Source organism: Etheostoma spectabile, chromosome 13 (assembly GCF_008692095.1).
Source record: "Etheostoma spectabile isolate EspeVRDwgs_2016 chromosome 13, UIUC_Espe_1.0, whole genome shotgun sequence".
Taxonomy (NCBI): domain Eukaryota; kingdom Metazoa; phylum Chordata; class Actinopteri; order Perciformes; family Percidae; genus Etheostoma; species Etheostoma spectabile.
Window position 1 is genome coordinate 16,696,543 of NC_045745.1, and position 16,236 is coordinate 16,712,778.

A 16,236-nucleotide genomic window follows, 5' to 3' on the forward strand; every position below is an offset into this window, starting at 1 on the left:
TTAAAAGGAATGTAATTGGGCGCCCGGATAGCTCAGTTGGTAGAGCGGGCGCCCATATATAAAGGTTTACTCCTCGACACAGCGGCCCGTGGCCCTTTGCTGCATGTCATTCCCTCCTCTCTCCTTTCAAGTCTTCAGCTTTCTTGTCAAATAAAGCCTAAAAATGCCCCAAAAATAATGTATAAAAAAATGTAATGCCTTAACATGAATCCAACACATTTGCAACTACCAATGAAATTGTGAAACAGAACACATTGACGATTGGCTTACTGTCCTAAAGGTAAAGAAATCACTAAAGTAGCCATCCACAGATACAGTTAATACGAAGGATTGTATGTTTTAACATTAAAAAGTGATTTATGAAATCATGCAAACACATATTTTAGGTTTGTATTCTATGCACTAAAAAGGTGAAGGCTTTAGGCTGCCCACCTGTTATTGTAGGCCCAGTTTATTATGCATCATTTTTATTATGTTTCATTTTATACAATATATGTAGTAGGGGGTCCCTGCGCCATCTCTCTTTCAGTTAAGGGGTCTATGGCGTATTAAACTTCGAAAACCCCAGTAATAGACCATTTGACTGAAGCGTTCCACCAAAGTCTTAGCTCTTATGTTGTACTGCACACACTATTTTCTACTGCAACATTGTGCCGACCTTAAAAAAAAGTGAATTACTGTATGCTAAAAATACTCAATGGAAGCACCACATTTAATCATGCTATATCAGAAGGGACTACCTTACACAGAGCCCAAAAAGCTGAAGAATAACTTATTCGTCACACGTACTGGGAACTTTGTTGGTAAAAAAGTGAAAGGCATGATAGATTTCTCTAGCTGTCAAAGGCTTGGTACACTTCCAAGCTTCGTGGTGGATGTGGGAACATTTCTATTTCATTATTTCTTCTGCTTTTCTTATGCTTTCTGCACACCGGTATCTTTCTCTTTGTTCTCCTCAGGCCTTTGCAGGCTGACCCAGAGTGGGCATCTTTCTGTTGCACAATGAGAAGTCTGCATCAGCCAGCCAAGTGCCGGTATACTCTGGCAGTGGATGGAAATTTTTCACTCACTCAAACTTCACCTCCTCTGGCCACAACAGCCAGTGTGAAAACATCATTTGGAAATTAATGATCTTCCTCATGGCTTTATCTAAAGCAGTGTTCCTGCAGAGATAGACAGCAGAGAAAGAAGGTGGACAGAGGAATATAAACAAATTCATGCCATCATTGATGAAGTGGAACTTCACTTCTAAAAAACATTATTTTGTATGTTTGTCGCTTGTAAATACTCTCTTTGCACTGGATAAAGTCCTGAAATCTATGTTTCATTTCTTTGTTAGAAAGTAGTTCAAATGTGAACTGTTCAAAATAACTTCCGTGGATAATCCAAACTTCTAATAAAATTAACATGAATATTTAGTCAGGGTTTACCCTGCCGATTAAGCATTTTTGCGCACCACCTAAACGTAGCGCATGGACGTAAAACCAGAGAAACTAGACGAGCCGGGCGTCGGCTAATTGTCTTCTGCACACGTGCCGCATGATGGTGGGGACAAATACTGCCTACCGGTAGAGGAAGCACAGGCCGTGGAGATTGATTTCTCTAAAAAAAATAACTAACTGTTGCAATGAACCCTATAAAATGGGATCAGGATCAATAGATGGTGTAATAAAGTGACAGTACATTCAATACACTGACTGTTACTAAAGTGGAAGTTACTCATTTTCAAGTATAAAAAGGAATATATGAGTATTTTGGAAACTGATGATCTGATTGGTGACCAACTATATTGTTAGATTGATTTTGATTTTCATATAATGGCAATTAGAGATATTCCGACACAAGTATCAGTATCGCCTCTGGTACAGCCTAAAACGCTGGTTTTGGGAAGTTCTGGAGTTTATACAGTAGGTTGATCTGATACCACATAATAAAGCCCTAAAGAAAATCTACGTTAAAGTATTTTATTTATGTTCTTTTTCTGTTATAACTGACTGACAAACTGGATAGGAAAAGAAAGTTCTGTGGCATTCATTGTTTGTGTTTGTTAATGTTTCACAAAGAGTTTGAGCCAGACCGACAACAAAGATAGAAATCATATAGCATCCATACAGTGATAGTAGTATACAGTTGTTAAAACATAGTCAAATATATGACACACTGGTATCGGATCAGTACTCTGTATTGGCCAATACACAAGTCCAGGTATCAGAATCAGAATTGGGAAGCAAATGGTATTGGACCATCTCTAATGACAATACTAATACATAAAACAGGAAGCTAATGTAACTGTCTACCGAAGCAAATTAATGTCCTGAGCTCCCATACCAGTAGTAAAACAGAGTGCCCTGAAACAGCAGCTTCAAACTCAGAATAAGACGTTTTATGTACACCCTCTAGACCTTTGTCTGTTTCCGGTCACTCATCCACTGATAGGATAAAATGGAAATGCTTTAAATCCTTTTCTTATGACGGCCAATTTGTCACTATCCATGCAATACACTCAAGTCTCTTTTTAGAAAATATAGAGACACTGTATTTATTTCTGTGCTCATAGGAAAGAAAATCAACCCTGAGTACTTCTATGATAACATCACAGTTTATAAATGAAAGTCAGGCTCAGATAACAGAAGGTTTCAGCTGCATCGTGCACAAATTATCTGTTAGGAAACAAAAGCCATACTAACACTACAAGAAAATAAGAAAATAGCAATACATATCAGAGGAGCCGCGCCCCACCATTCTTTTGCACACTGTCGCACCCTCTCTTACAAACACCCCGTCTCCCCTGATTGTCAGGGTGTGGGGTGAATTAGGGGTAATTCAGGCTGAACTTGCTGTAATCCACACTAAGCCTTAAGGATAATACTACCGCAATTTATTTTCCTATCACCATTAATTCTCAAGGAATTCTAAACCCACCGATGCATAGTATTTGCCACAATTAGAAGCTCTGACTATCTGCGCTGCCAGATTGCTCCCAGAGTCCATTGGCTCCCATTGTTTTTTGAATTAAAACTATCTCACTGTAGTTTGTTGCTAGCATCGCTGTATAATATGATCCATTATTATAAATGACCTGTATTATGTTTTCGATCATAACATTAGAGAAAATAGAGTGGAATGGGATGCACAGTAGTCTTTTGAGATACACATTGATATGTGTCTGTGAATGCAAAATGTTTTATTGGGTTTTTGGATCTAAAGAAGGTAGAATGGGGATGTATAATAGTCACTGGGTGGTCTCCTGCACAGTGATGTCCTGGGATGTCCAGTAGGGCTGCACGATTATGGCCAAAATGATAATCACGATTATTTTGATCAAAATTTTGATCGCGATTATTCTCACGATTATTTGTTGATTTTAACCAAAACAAATTTTATTGTCACATAGGCTATTTATAACTGGAGAGGGAGTGTGATAGACGCTACTCACAGGGAGATGGCTGATCGTTATGAACGGGTCCAGCACGGGTCGAACGGCGGATAAACACAGCATGTGTATGAAACGTCTGTATCTTCACTGCGCTGCATTTTTATGAACTGTGATATTCTGGCCATGGGTCACATCTCTGGTCCAGGTCCAGGTCCAGCAGCTCACACGCTGTTACTTTACGAACTGAAGTTAACTGCATTCAGTAACTTCTTCTGTGTTCTTCGCCGTGGCGGCCGCGATAGCAGAGTTACCACGGAAACACTGGTACAAATACAGGTTTGCCCCTCATACTTAACAATATACAGCTGTGTTAATAAAAAATTTAAACTGTGGACAAATATCAGAAGTGTGGACCGGCGGCCGCTGTGTGGCGGGGCGCGGAGAGTAAAAGGAGAGAGAGGAGGACGAGAGAGCGTAGAAAGATCCAACACAGGCACGGCTTTACAGACGAAATGGGTCATGTAACGCAAAATTAAACCATATCAATATAAACATTGCAGCGGATGCGAGGACATTAGCACCGGTGCGTCCTAGAGGAGCTAACAGCTAACTGACGCTACTAGCTAACAGCTAACAGACGCTATTAGCTAACAGCTAACAGACGCTACTAGCACCGATTAGCACTGGTCACTGCTGTTGTTTGAAAAACAACAGATGGGACAAAGTGTTGCGTTTACTGGTAAACTGGTAAACTTCAAGACCGACGTATAACGACTGCTATCTGTTGAGTTTTACTCAAGCTACTCTGTCCTCTGGGACTGTCTCCATCTAGAAACTTAGCTGTGCGAGTGATCCAGGGTGTAAAAAATGTACAGAGTTTCTAGGGATGCCCGATGGTCAGGATTCCAGAGATTCTTTTTAAAACTGATCTTTATTGCAGTACGGCATTTCCTATTTTTCTTCTAAAAAAACACGATGTTTCCTAACAAGTAAAGAATTACAGCATTGCGTGCAGTATCATGCCTCATGTCAGCTATCCGTTTAAGATAATGGAAAACTAAATTGTAGTACAATATCTTCCGACTGTGGCAAATATTTCAGCAGGTTCAAACGTTGGCACGATGATAGAGTGAAATGCACCTTGGGATGTTGTGTTTCTGTGGATTTAGTCTTGATAACAGATGTAATGCTTCATGTTCTGCTTTGGGAGAATATGCATTAGTAGAGTTATAATAAATGTGTTCAATTATTTGTTCTGTTGTACCCTTGCCCTTGCATAAGAGAGGTAAAACAGTGTGGTGTGTTTAAGCGTGTTCCTGAGCCGGAGGTATTTGGCTGTGATGGACTTTGCAGTGAATCTGTGGCTCATTGGTAGAAGGTTAAGTGAACATCTGCTGGTCTCAAAACATATGGTCATTAGGCTTTGTGAATGCAAGTGCAGAAGAGGGTGGAGGCCATTACTATTTATCTAACATGACCCCGTAACATAACCTGTCCACAGAATTAATAAAAAGGGCCATGAGGAGCTATGCTGATAGCTTCAACTTTTCAGACAGACAGGGTTGTTTCCACCTTGATTGGTTTGAAAGTCCCCGTGTGTCTACCTCCTGATTCCAATCTCGCTTTAAGTTATAGATTCATGTGGATCATTCCCTAACATGAGCCATCTTTAATTCAATAGGACTTGTTATCTGATATCTAACAGGCAGCTTTTTGGAGAAGATGTTAAACACACACACACACTCACTTAAAGGGAGGGCTGGGCAGCAGTCAGGTAGATGTGATTGTATTCACAAAGATGTGCCTACATACATACACACATGCACAGTGACAGAGCACAAGATGTATAGCTCTGGTTCCGATCAGCATATGATTTTTTTGTCCTCCGTTCACCATCCGTGTTGTCATTGTTTCTGTTAGATTTACAAACCTACTGTTTTCCAATGTGCCATATGTGCTAACAGATGTTATCTTCTTGGCCCAGAGGAGGAAGACAGACGACCTGTCTTCACAACTGAAGCTGAGAAATTGTGTTTATTTTTATTTTTTTTGCAGCACTCACATTTGCATTCTGCACCACACTTTTCACTCCAGCCGCCTGCACAATAACTATGGCTTTTTCTCCTTCACCGTCAGGAGGCTTGTTTTCAGGGAGGAAAGAAAACATTTCATGTTTTTTTAAGGTAAGCCAACTGTTAGCTGAAGGTCTTAACTGAAGACATACACCTTCATTTGTGAAGTGTACAGAAAGCACAGCTCGCCACACAATGTCAACTGGAATACTACTCCAGGCAGCTACGACAGAATTATTTTTGAAGGATCAAATTATCAACAAACATAAGAAAGCACTCCTCTGAGTCCCTGCGGAGCGCTATTAATATGCCACAATTTACCAGCATTCTTTCCGGACAATATGCCAACATTGCAATTAAACCACAGCCTGCTTTATTTACAAGACCATCACGTTTAATTAATGTGCCCACAATTCAGCAGCCCAAGCACCCCTCAAGAAAAGAAGTGCCGCTTTGCTTAATTACTGCAGAAATTAAATTTTAATAAAGCTAACAGAAGAACTCGACACACAATCAGGAAGCCATTAAGTAGATGAAGGTAATCCAGCAGGACTGGAGTAAAATTAGAAATCAGCTGTGAAACAAAAAGCAATGGGGCCAACAAGGCCAAGCGCTCTGAAATTGACATTTGATTAAAGCTTGGCAAGATGCCCTAAACAGACACTAAAATGATTTCTTTTTTTCCAAGAACAATTTCAAACAGGAGATATGTAACTTCATCTACATATTTATCTTTAGATCTAACAGCTATATCTTCCGCTTCATTTTCTATTATAAAGCGTGACAACAATATGATCTCGATAAAAGTTGCTGGTCCCACTGAGAGTATTGCCACTTTGTCTCTCCTTTTTCTTACAGTTTTGAAAATGTAACACATCACAACTAACAATGAAGCATCATCTGCTGTGATCCGTATCATGTGGCTTGTTATACTGCTGTGTATGTACTGCTGTGTATGTTATACTGCTGTGTATGTGCTGATTAGGACCTGCCAGGCCTTAGACAAATGAGAATTTATATGTGCATTATAACAAATGGCAGACATAATTAAGATGGATGTGGCGTTAGTTTGGCTTGGGCTGCCACAGTAAAACATTCCCGCACAGGAGAAAGCAAATGTTTTGCATGGTAATCATCATTTTAGATGCAAGACATGCTTTGGCCCCTAGGTTAGCATTTCTACAAGCTCCAAGCCATGGAGGGGATGAATTATTTGTGTGAAAATAAGCAAACAAAACATTTTGTTTTGTTTCTTTATGAGGGCAGTCATAACTTGCTCCACCATGATGCAAACAAAAATGGAAAAATTCTTTGTATAAACTCTAGCCGGGTGTGTGTGTTGCTTTAGAAATCACATGAAAGCATTGAAAAGGAGGCTGATTGCTAAAGGCACTATGCCACTGTTGTCTCTCAGCGTTGCCAAACAGTAATTGTGAGTCATTATATGCGAATGTATGGCTCTATAATGACTGCAGTTTCATAATTGCTGCAAATGTCTATGCCTGTCATTGTGGCACTGGCAAAGTTACTTGAATTGTTACATTTTTTTTATGGTGCTTAACCGACATGTCAGGGATTGAAACATCTTAATTAAGGGACTGCTGTGCAACAGCGCAAGAGATTAATTTCATCTAGATTATGGCATTAATGTGATCACCAAAAGTTTTTACCCCTGCTAATGCTAATGCACTGCATATGTAAAGGGACACTAGGAAGGTTTCACTGTCTTCCAGTAAGGGAATTTGTGAAGGAAGTCAAAATATACATTTGATTGAGTCATAGAAATAAACAAAAGCAAAGTTTGGATATTTGCCTTTTGGAATTTCTCCATTTTGAGGTTTACATACTGCACATTGTTTTTGCACAATTCCACAAGGCCACTTTGATGAACTTAAAAAATAAGGAGGGATTTTGTTCTAATTTGAGCATCCCTTTCAGAATAAAGCTGCTGATTGTGGTTTCCTATGTCATCCCTCCCTAATGAGCAAAGATGACACGAGCAGCCTGTCTGGATTCAAATGATTTACAAACATATTAGTCATACTGATCTTGTTTTGAACAACATAATTGCCTGAAATAATGAAATTCTTGCTTGCAGGACCTTACTCTGGGAAGAACAGCTTCCTTGATGAGGTCAGTGAAATATTAAGGTCAGTGAGCAATGCTGGTAGAACAAGTAGGCACAGTTTGAGAAGAAATCAATGCAATCGCTTGGAGTGCAAAGCGTGACAGGGAACTATTGAGGGAGACACGTGCTGGGAGTGAGTCAGACCCGAGCCAATTTAAAATGATTTTCATTTATGATGTAAAAATACTTTGTCAGAAGTAAAGGTCTAGCTTTTGAAACCTTGCTCCAATAAAAGAGATTTTTGGAACGTGCAAGTGAAAAGTCATTATAAAAAATTAACTTTTACTTTCAGAGTGTATTCACAATATTGCATTATTATTACTAATTAATCACTACAGAGACAATAGTTTGTTTGTTAACCCATCCTATAGGCCTACATAGGACCAACTCCTGTTCTTTTTGCCAGTGCCTTTTGGTCAGGGGGCGCTGACAGGAACACTTAACATGTTTTTGGTGGGAGATTCTACAATCTCAGCTGTCAAATAAATGTACTGTACTAAGTACAATGTTGTATTGAAGTACAGTTCTATGTAAGCCAGTCTGAGTCAACTCTCGAGGCCCTGGTGTTAGAGTCCAAGTCCAAATCACCAAAGAAGTGCTGAGTCAAGTCACAAGTCCAGAGAATAGTGACCCAAGTCAGACTCAAATTGTCCATCACTGCCTGTTACAGATACAAGTAGTCAGAAACTTCATTCAACTTGCGGGAATCCTCGAGTCCAAGTCATCAGTGTGTGAGTCCAAGTCGAGTCACGAGTACAGAGAATAGTGCTTCTGTACTCCATCACTGACTTGGGGTAATGTCAGTGGAGTCAATTTTCATTTACACCGTGTCAGATAAGATTCAAAAGGGATTGTGTAACCACGTTGTGAGTTGAACAAAATACATTTTAATATCTACAACATAACTTCTGTAAAGTACATTCTCAAAAGTGACCAACTAACTGAGTCAGCACACAAATACCTAAAGCTATATCAATAGAAACTAAAGCATTTGCATTGCATTTCCTTGTAAAGATTTTTATTTTTTTATTTTTATACATGTCCCACTATCTTTATACTACCAAGGTTATGTTTTAGAAAATACAGTGCATTGGCTACATTGCATGTCTACTTGCAACCCATGATACACATGGATGCAGATGACTTGCACATTCAGTGAGAGAAAGAGATACATTTCTTACATAACTACATTTGTCACAGTTCACTAAAGTTGAACTTGATTGTGAACTGGTGCTGGTTCTAACTTGTAGCTCAAAGCAGTTCAAGCTTTGTTTCACAACTCTGTAGTGCTGCACCAGTGCTAATGCTTTACACTTAGTTAAATAAGGAACCATTTAATTTTTCAATAGGCTACAAGCTATTTGTCATTGTCATATAATGCAGAAGGCACACCATTATTTGCATAATTATCTTTTCTAATCAATAAAGAGCTATTACTGACATGTGAAGTGGTGAAATTCAAATATTAGATAAGTATTATTGTTAGATAAATTCTGAATAAATCAAATTCAATGGGGAGGTTTGTCACAATATGTGTCTAAATTAGCTCAAGTCGTTAGTATGTATACCAAAACAGAAACAGTCTTACAGAGTCTTAATGAGTGTTTGGCGTACGTGATGAAGAAAAGCATGTTAACTGTTTACTAAGTTATTTCTGCCTATCACAGATAACATGTCTCCCTATCCATGGCAGCAGAAGCCTGGCGGCTTGATGAGCAGCACAAACGTGTTGATAGAAATTACATTATTTGTGGCAGTTTAAAAAAATGAAATAAAACATGAAAACCTATGGTACTGTACATGGATGATATCATAATGGTTATTGGCTGATAGGGCTTGGGAATACTTTATATCTGCCACTGACTGGGCTCTTTAATGATATATTTCTGTAAATTGCATTTACAGTATTAGGGCTGACACCTTTCGGTGGGTTGATTGGTTGGTCAATATGTTTTTGTCCAACCAATCAAACTTGTTGGACAATTGCTGGTGTTACTTTTTATAAGGTTTTGTGGCCACCAAATGTGTTCTTCAGCTGGGAATGCTTGAAGGTGCTTGGAAAGCACTGCGTTGTTTCAGCTCCAAAGCAAAAGGTTTTTTGGGTTGTGTCTGGTTGCTATGATACATAATAAATGCTGATGTAAAAATGTTGCCACAAGATAGCATACTTCTGGGCATATAGGGAGAGAGGACAGCTATATAGATGGATATATTCCATTGCTGTTGTTTTTCAGCACTTCATGTAGGATGTAACTCACAAGTTGGTCTTAGTGGTATTTGTCCCGCCCCTTCTCCATTGTGATTGGACTGCTGGGCAAAAAGTGACAATGACAAGTGCAGCGTTGTACCCAAACTTAAACTGTTTTTAACTCTTGGCGACCAGTTCAAAGCCTAAAATGTGAAGCGATCAGCGCAGAATTGACAGTCAGCGCCTCTTCACGCTGCTACCGTTTGTAGCATAGTGTAAAGATACTGTGCTCCCATTGCAAAACATTAAAACAATAGGCAGGTTTTCACAAAAAACACCACTTTGGTGGACACACAAGGCTATCAGGTAGAGTGCACTCAATTGGGTTAATCTAAAAATAAGATGCAGATCCCCCCCTCATCAACCAATCGATTAGTTAAAGAGAAGGGATGAGTTTTAGTTGACTGAGATTTTCTTTGGTTGACTATAGCCCTATGCACTATGTATGCACTGAATAAAATAGTTCTATTGGTATTCTACCTGTTTCGGGCAAGTGAATAAATGGATATTCTAAATTAACGGAATCATAATTTCCTCATGCATGTAATGAAAGTCACTTGATAGGTTTAGTCACAGGTGACAGTTAATGGGCTGATGTTGTGTTGTTTGGATTTATTGCAGTTATCTACACCATTGAAGTTTTCTGCTAAGAAACTTTATCACTTGTGAGCTAATGCAATTAACTGGAAGAATAGAGGTTTACTCAAGCGAAGGCAAAAGCATAATTCTTTTGTCTATACTCCCCCCCGCACCCCCTGTATGTTATGACCTCTATCATATTAGAATTACCTACCACTTTGCATAATACAACACTAAGTAAAGAGAGTTTTGAAAGAATGGAGAAATGAATTTGTAATGCAAATCATGACAGTTTGCTATTTTTGTAATTTGTTTAGCCTCCGTCGTTCATCTTAGTTTGATTCTCTTATTTATGTTATATTTCTAAGGTTATGTCTGTTACTGTGTTTTTCCATATTGTCATTTTTTTTTAAATAAATTACTGAGTAGGAGCGAGGGCTGTTGAACCAATGTCAGCGTTTGGTCCCACATCTGTCTCATCACAGATGTTTAGAACTGAGATTAAAGAGGGTTGCAACTTTGTGCATTTATGTCTCTAATCTTGCGTTTTTGTAATATTCTTTTTTTAACCACAGCACTGCTGGCATTGACTTCGTGCTTCAAGTCTGTCATTGTTTATCACTGTCCATGAGACATGGTCTGCAGTCACTTTGTGTTTTCATATGTGAAAATCAATGACTGAAACGCAAAGATTTATTGGAATGAGACGTTCAGTGAGGCACATTGTAATCTCAACAATCAAAGAAGCTGTGATCCCACTCAACTGAACAGCTATGAAGTTTAGTAGAGGAAGTCATGGCCCCGATGTTTGCCGGCTAAATCAAAACCCGCAAATATTGTCCAATGCCCCCAGAGGCTAAATTGTCGTCAGACCGATAGCCGATGGGTTCCGAGATCACTTTGGCTGAATAATTTGAATGAGTCCGTTCAATTCTTTTGCTCTTTCTGACATCCCCTATCTCTTTGATCCACTTTCTCCAAAAGTCTTTTTTTTTTCTCCTTGTGAGTCAGAGCAGTTGCATATCATGTCAGAGAGTCTGGAGCGAGTAGACAGACATAAGCTAGCACCTCCCAGGAGAGTCACAGCCAGTAAATATTAGGTTAATTGCTCAAACACATTAGCACTTGTTCCTCATGCTCGTCATTGACTTCCATTAGCATCAATTAAGATTAGCTTTCTTTTAATTCAACAAGACGAGGGGAGACTGGGTTATGTTGCTGAGAAGAGTGGAGCCTTCCTTCCTGTCACTCAGCAGAAGCGAGGAGACGTGAACTGGTGAGGCAGCACAAAAAAAAACTATTCAAGGACACACTGTGGAGTCATGGAGCCCTCAACACAGTTTAGTAATTTGACTTCATTACATTTGACATACTGCAGTATTCTTCAGCTTGAACTTGAAGTGGTTGATTTAAATACCTACAACATGTAATACAAGATAGTGACGGAAATCTTATTTATTTATGTATGTATGTATGTATGTATGCATATCAAAGCTGTCATCAAAAGAAAAAAATAGATTTATCGCAAATATGCTTGCTTTATGTAAAGGTTTATTATTCTTGCAAAAATCCAAAGACTAACCTTAAAGGAACTGTATAATCAAAAAAGCAAAATATGGCAAACTCAACCCCATCAAGCAACAACAGATGGGCACATTGTCCTGAATTTAAAATTACTTAGTAATACTAACACAATGTAGTGTCCCACTCTACACTTGTACTTTGTACTTCTCACTCTTCTTACGTCTGTTGCAAACTATTCAGTGTGGCCTGCCTTTGGCGAGGGGGGGGAGAGTTCTCTGCATCAGTGTTATGCTTGGCCAGCAAGACTCGTCATACTCTAGCGGTAACTCAATTCACATCGACAGTCGACATCAACAGTTTTGTCACAAGAACCATCTGGAAGGGCTTTGAAACTGAACTTGCCATTCAAAAGACCCTATAACCATTTCTGCTCAAGGGGGTTTCTTTCTGCTAGCCAACCACACTGTTACTGCTGCATCGCTTCCTAATTTCCCAAACTATGGAGCGGCCCGAGGCGCAAATCAGAGAACACGTGTGCATTAATCGCGGGTAAAAGAAAGTAATGGTGTTAAAAGGAATTTGCAGGCGCTTGGGTAGCTCACCTGGTAGGGCCTGCGTCCATGTACAGAAGTTCTGTCCTCGACGCGGCGACCGCGGGTTCAATCCCAACCTCCATGTCATTCCCCCTTTCACATCTAAGCGGTCCTGTCACAAATAACGGCCTAAAATGCCCAAAAATGTTATCTTTAAAAGGAATTTGCGTTAACTTGTTATTGTTGTTATTTTTGACAGCCCTAATACATATATTTTTAAATACTTTTTACTATAGTAAAACTGTGTTCAACACAAATACACAATGAGTCTTGAAGGCTGATTCTGATATTTTTGAGCAAGAATTTACAGACTTGAATTTGATATTTATTCTGCCTGTAAAATAAAGGAAAGTGATTTTTTTAGTTTTTTTTTTTTTTACTTCTCCAACCAAATTAGATTATTGCAATATCAGAGAAACATCCTCTGCATTTAACAGAAAATATGATTTTACAGCTAAATGGATGGCTAAAATGTGAAACAGAGTTTTTGGACTTGAGGACTGGTGATTTGTTTTCAGCAGAAAGTGGTTTCACTGAAGACTGAAAACCATTCATAGACCATGATAATGTGTGTCCTGGATCCACTAATGCTCTGTACTCAGGCTGGAGCCAAACCTCGCAGATATGTAAGTTGGCTCTCGGTAGGCATATTGCCAGAGTAATTATTACGAAAAACAATAGGTATTTTTCAGACATGACATTAAATTGTTTAATAAGCAGTACATATAAGTTCATGTCCGACAGGCCATAAAATATACATCTTCAACTCTACCAGTCACCTTAATATCTCCTCCATCCAGTGTTGTATTGTAACGAAGTAGAAATACTTTGCTACTGTACTTAAGTAGAATTTCCACGTATCTGTATTTTACTTTATTTATATTTCTCAAAACTTTTACATTTCCTCCACTACATTTCCTAGATAAAATGAATAATTTTACTCCACTACATTTTCCCTAAGCCTCTTAGTTACTCATTACTACAAAATAAAATAAGAATAAATTTGTTACCCTGGTAACTCAAGTTTGGCGAATCATTGTTCTTAAATTGGCAAGAAAATGCACGCTCCATTCCAGTTGGTGACCTAATTCCTGTTTGTTGCCAAGCGGCAAAAAACAAACCAAAAAAAACAAGTCAAAACTAAAGAAGAAGAAGAGGAAGCATAATGGCTGAGAGTGTCGTGAAAGCACCTGGTGCAGGCTCTGTCGCCATGCAAACAAACAATAACCCCCCCCCACAGCAGTGGTGGTGAAGATACCGTTACACACCTTTTTGGCCATGAAGTTCATAATTAATGTTTTTTTTTTTTTTTTTTTTACTTCTAATACTTTAGTACATTTCACATCAGAAAATTATTTTTGATCCTCAAAGAAAGTAAATATTAGTTAATATTCTAAAAGAAAACTTTAACTTCTACCAAAGTCATTTTCTGGTAAGATAAGTCTACTGTTACTCAAGTATTGCTCTCAAATACTTTATACAAGACTGCCTCCATATTACCAAAACTCCCATTCAGCAAACCAGATGCCAAAGCTTTGATAAGTACAACGGCCAGAGGACTGTTGACATAGTTTCTTGACTGATGGGATTTAAATGCTTTTTCAAATGAAGGTTATTAATAGAGCTCAGATAATTCCATTCCATGGGTGAGGAAAATCATGTAAAATAAAGTGATCCTGCGCCCATTGCTTGAAGGACTAAAATATGTTTAATTTCAGTAAAGTAGGTGATTAATGGCTCTTTTGTCATAAGCATCATTGGTCTTGACATTTCATCACCCTGAGGCACCTGCGTGGGACTGTTTTTTTTTTTTAATCCCGCTTTTGCCCGCTACCGGTGGTTTTCTGACCATCAATGCCCGCTCCCGCAGTGTGTGTGTGTTCTGCAACCCCCCCTTCCAGCACCGCGGACGTAAGATTGACCAATGTCGATTGTCATTGGATTGACCATTGATGTGGTGTTTTCTCCCCTCCCGCAGGAAAACCAGTTATTTTACTGTGCAGTATTAATAAATATGAATATTTGTCGGTAATAAGTAGCAAAATTACATTCAAGTATAAATACATTCAAGTGCAACAATAAGTTCTTCTAGAGCAACATAAGGGCAAAGTGACGTGTTTATTTATTTCACTTATTTTAGAACATGTCTGCTGTGGTTCGTTTTGGTCAGGTCGTTTTATTTCCTTTTGTTTTCCTGTCTTAACACACTAGGCTCGTTCGAGAGGAACTGCGCCTCGCTTGTAAAGTGGACGAGAGCAGGCGGCAGCAGCGGGGGGCGGTGACAAAAAGCTGCGGTAAAGTCGGACAGTTTCCAGCCGATTCCAGCTCCTTCAGGCTGGACAGGAAGTGATGAAAACACTGTGGTGTGATTCCGATTTAACAAAATATAATCAGACCCACATACCAGCTGGTACCCAGTCTCCAGTTGTTTTAGTTATGACAGAGTAGCTGTCAAAGTGCTCTACATGCGACCTGTTACTGATTTTAATGAACAACAGACTGGAGATGATCCGTGATCTGAACGGATTTATCTCTTTGACTTCTAAACTTAACTATCAGCCTCAGCAATTAAAATCCTTCCGATTCAAAAACAGTAAAAAGTTTATATAAAACGTCATCATGTTGTAAACCAATCAGGTGTTAAATCAGCTGCGATGCCGGCGTTTCCCAGCATGCTCTGGGTCCGCCTGGCTCTTGCAGTCGGTGAAAAGCAACTGCGCCGCCTGCGTCTCAGAACTGCGGCCGCCTTGCTCTTGTGAGATTTCCGTTGCCCACGTGTGCATGACGTCAGAGCAAGTCGGGATCAAGTCGGACACAAATCTAACCGGCATGCAACGGGCGCCGATCGCCGGTGATCGATTCTGCGCAGACCTGGCTCATCTCGAACGAGCCTATCTCTAACCAATTTCATGTTAATCCCTGTTGATTGGATTCTTCAGGTTGCCGTAGGAGAAGGGGCGGGGCACAGTGGGGAGAGAGAGAGAGAGAGAGAGAGAGAGAGGAGAGAGAGAGAGAGAGAGAGAGAGAGAGAGAGAGAGGAGAGAGAGAGAGAGAGAGACGAGAAGAGCAGAGAGAGAGCAGAGAGAGAGACAGAGAAGAGACAAGAACAGAGAGAGAGAGAGACAGACCGTTTGGCTGGTGTATAACTGGACACACCGTGTGCGTTGCTGATTGTCTTATTAGCCGAGGGCTATTATTTTATCTCTCAAAGTAAATTAGGGTTTCGGCTTTGACATCAAGGGAATCAGTCATGTACTGTGTACACAATTTCACACATTTTGCCAAGTTTTCATATATATATATATATAACAAATGGTTAAAGTTCATGCTGACAAGACATAATTAGCAAAATTGGCAGATGCCGCCACAACTTGATACATGCATTTGTATCATCTATTGACCCTCTGTGCTGCCAATCTCCAGAAGTGTCCAACTTGCAGCGATAATCTTGACCACCCCCAGAAAATGTAATCAAGTAGATACTGTGTGAGGTGAAACAACTGCTGACTTGGCCTGGCTATCAACACGTTGAGCAGCTGGAGCTGCAGCAGTGGCAAAGGCCCATGCCTAACTATCGACAGGAGACTGGTGACACAGAGTTGTTTGATTTCAGCGGCATTTTGAATAGGATTGGTTATAAAAATTGTGATTAACGGTTTCAAAAGGCTCTTACAATATTCATTTGGAAGGATTTTTATCTTTTAACCATTAAGGTG

The 16,236-nt window shown here is 39.5% G+C and overlaps 1 protein-coding gene and 1 long non-coding RNA gene across 6 annotated transcripts in view; one reads left to right on the plus strand and one right to left on the minus strand.

The window, feature by feature from the left end:
* Nucleotides 1-16,236, plus strand: part of LOC116701032 (astrotactin-1) — a 372,813-nt gene that overhangs the window by 22,039 nt on the left and 334,538 nt on the right. The gene's annotated exons all lie outside the window — the stretch shown is intronic.
* The window catches only part of LOC116701034 (uncharacterized), a 17,364-nt gene continuing 15,047 nt past the window's right edge, over nucleotides 13,920-16,236 (minus strand). Inside the window, exon 3 of the long non-coding RNA XR_004334793.1 lies at nucleotides 13,920-14,009. This is a non-coding gene — a long non-coding RNA (uncharacterized LOC116701034). The remainder of the gene's footprint in view (nucleotides 14,010-16,236) is intronic.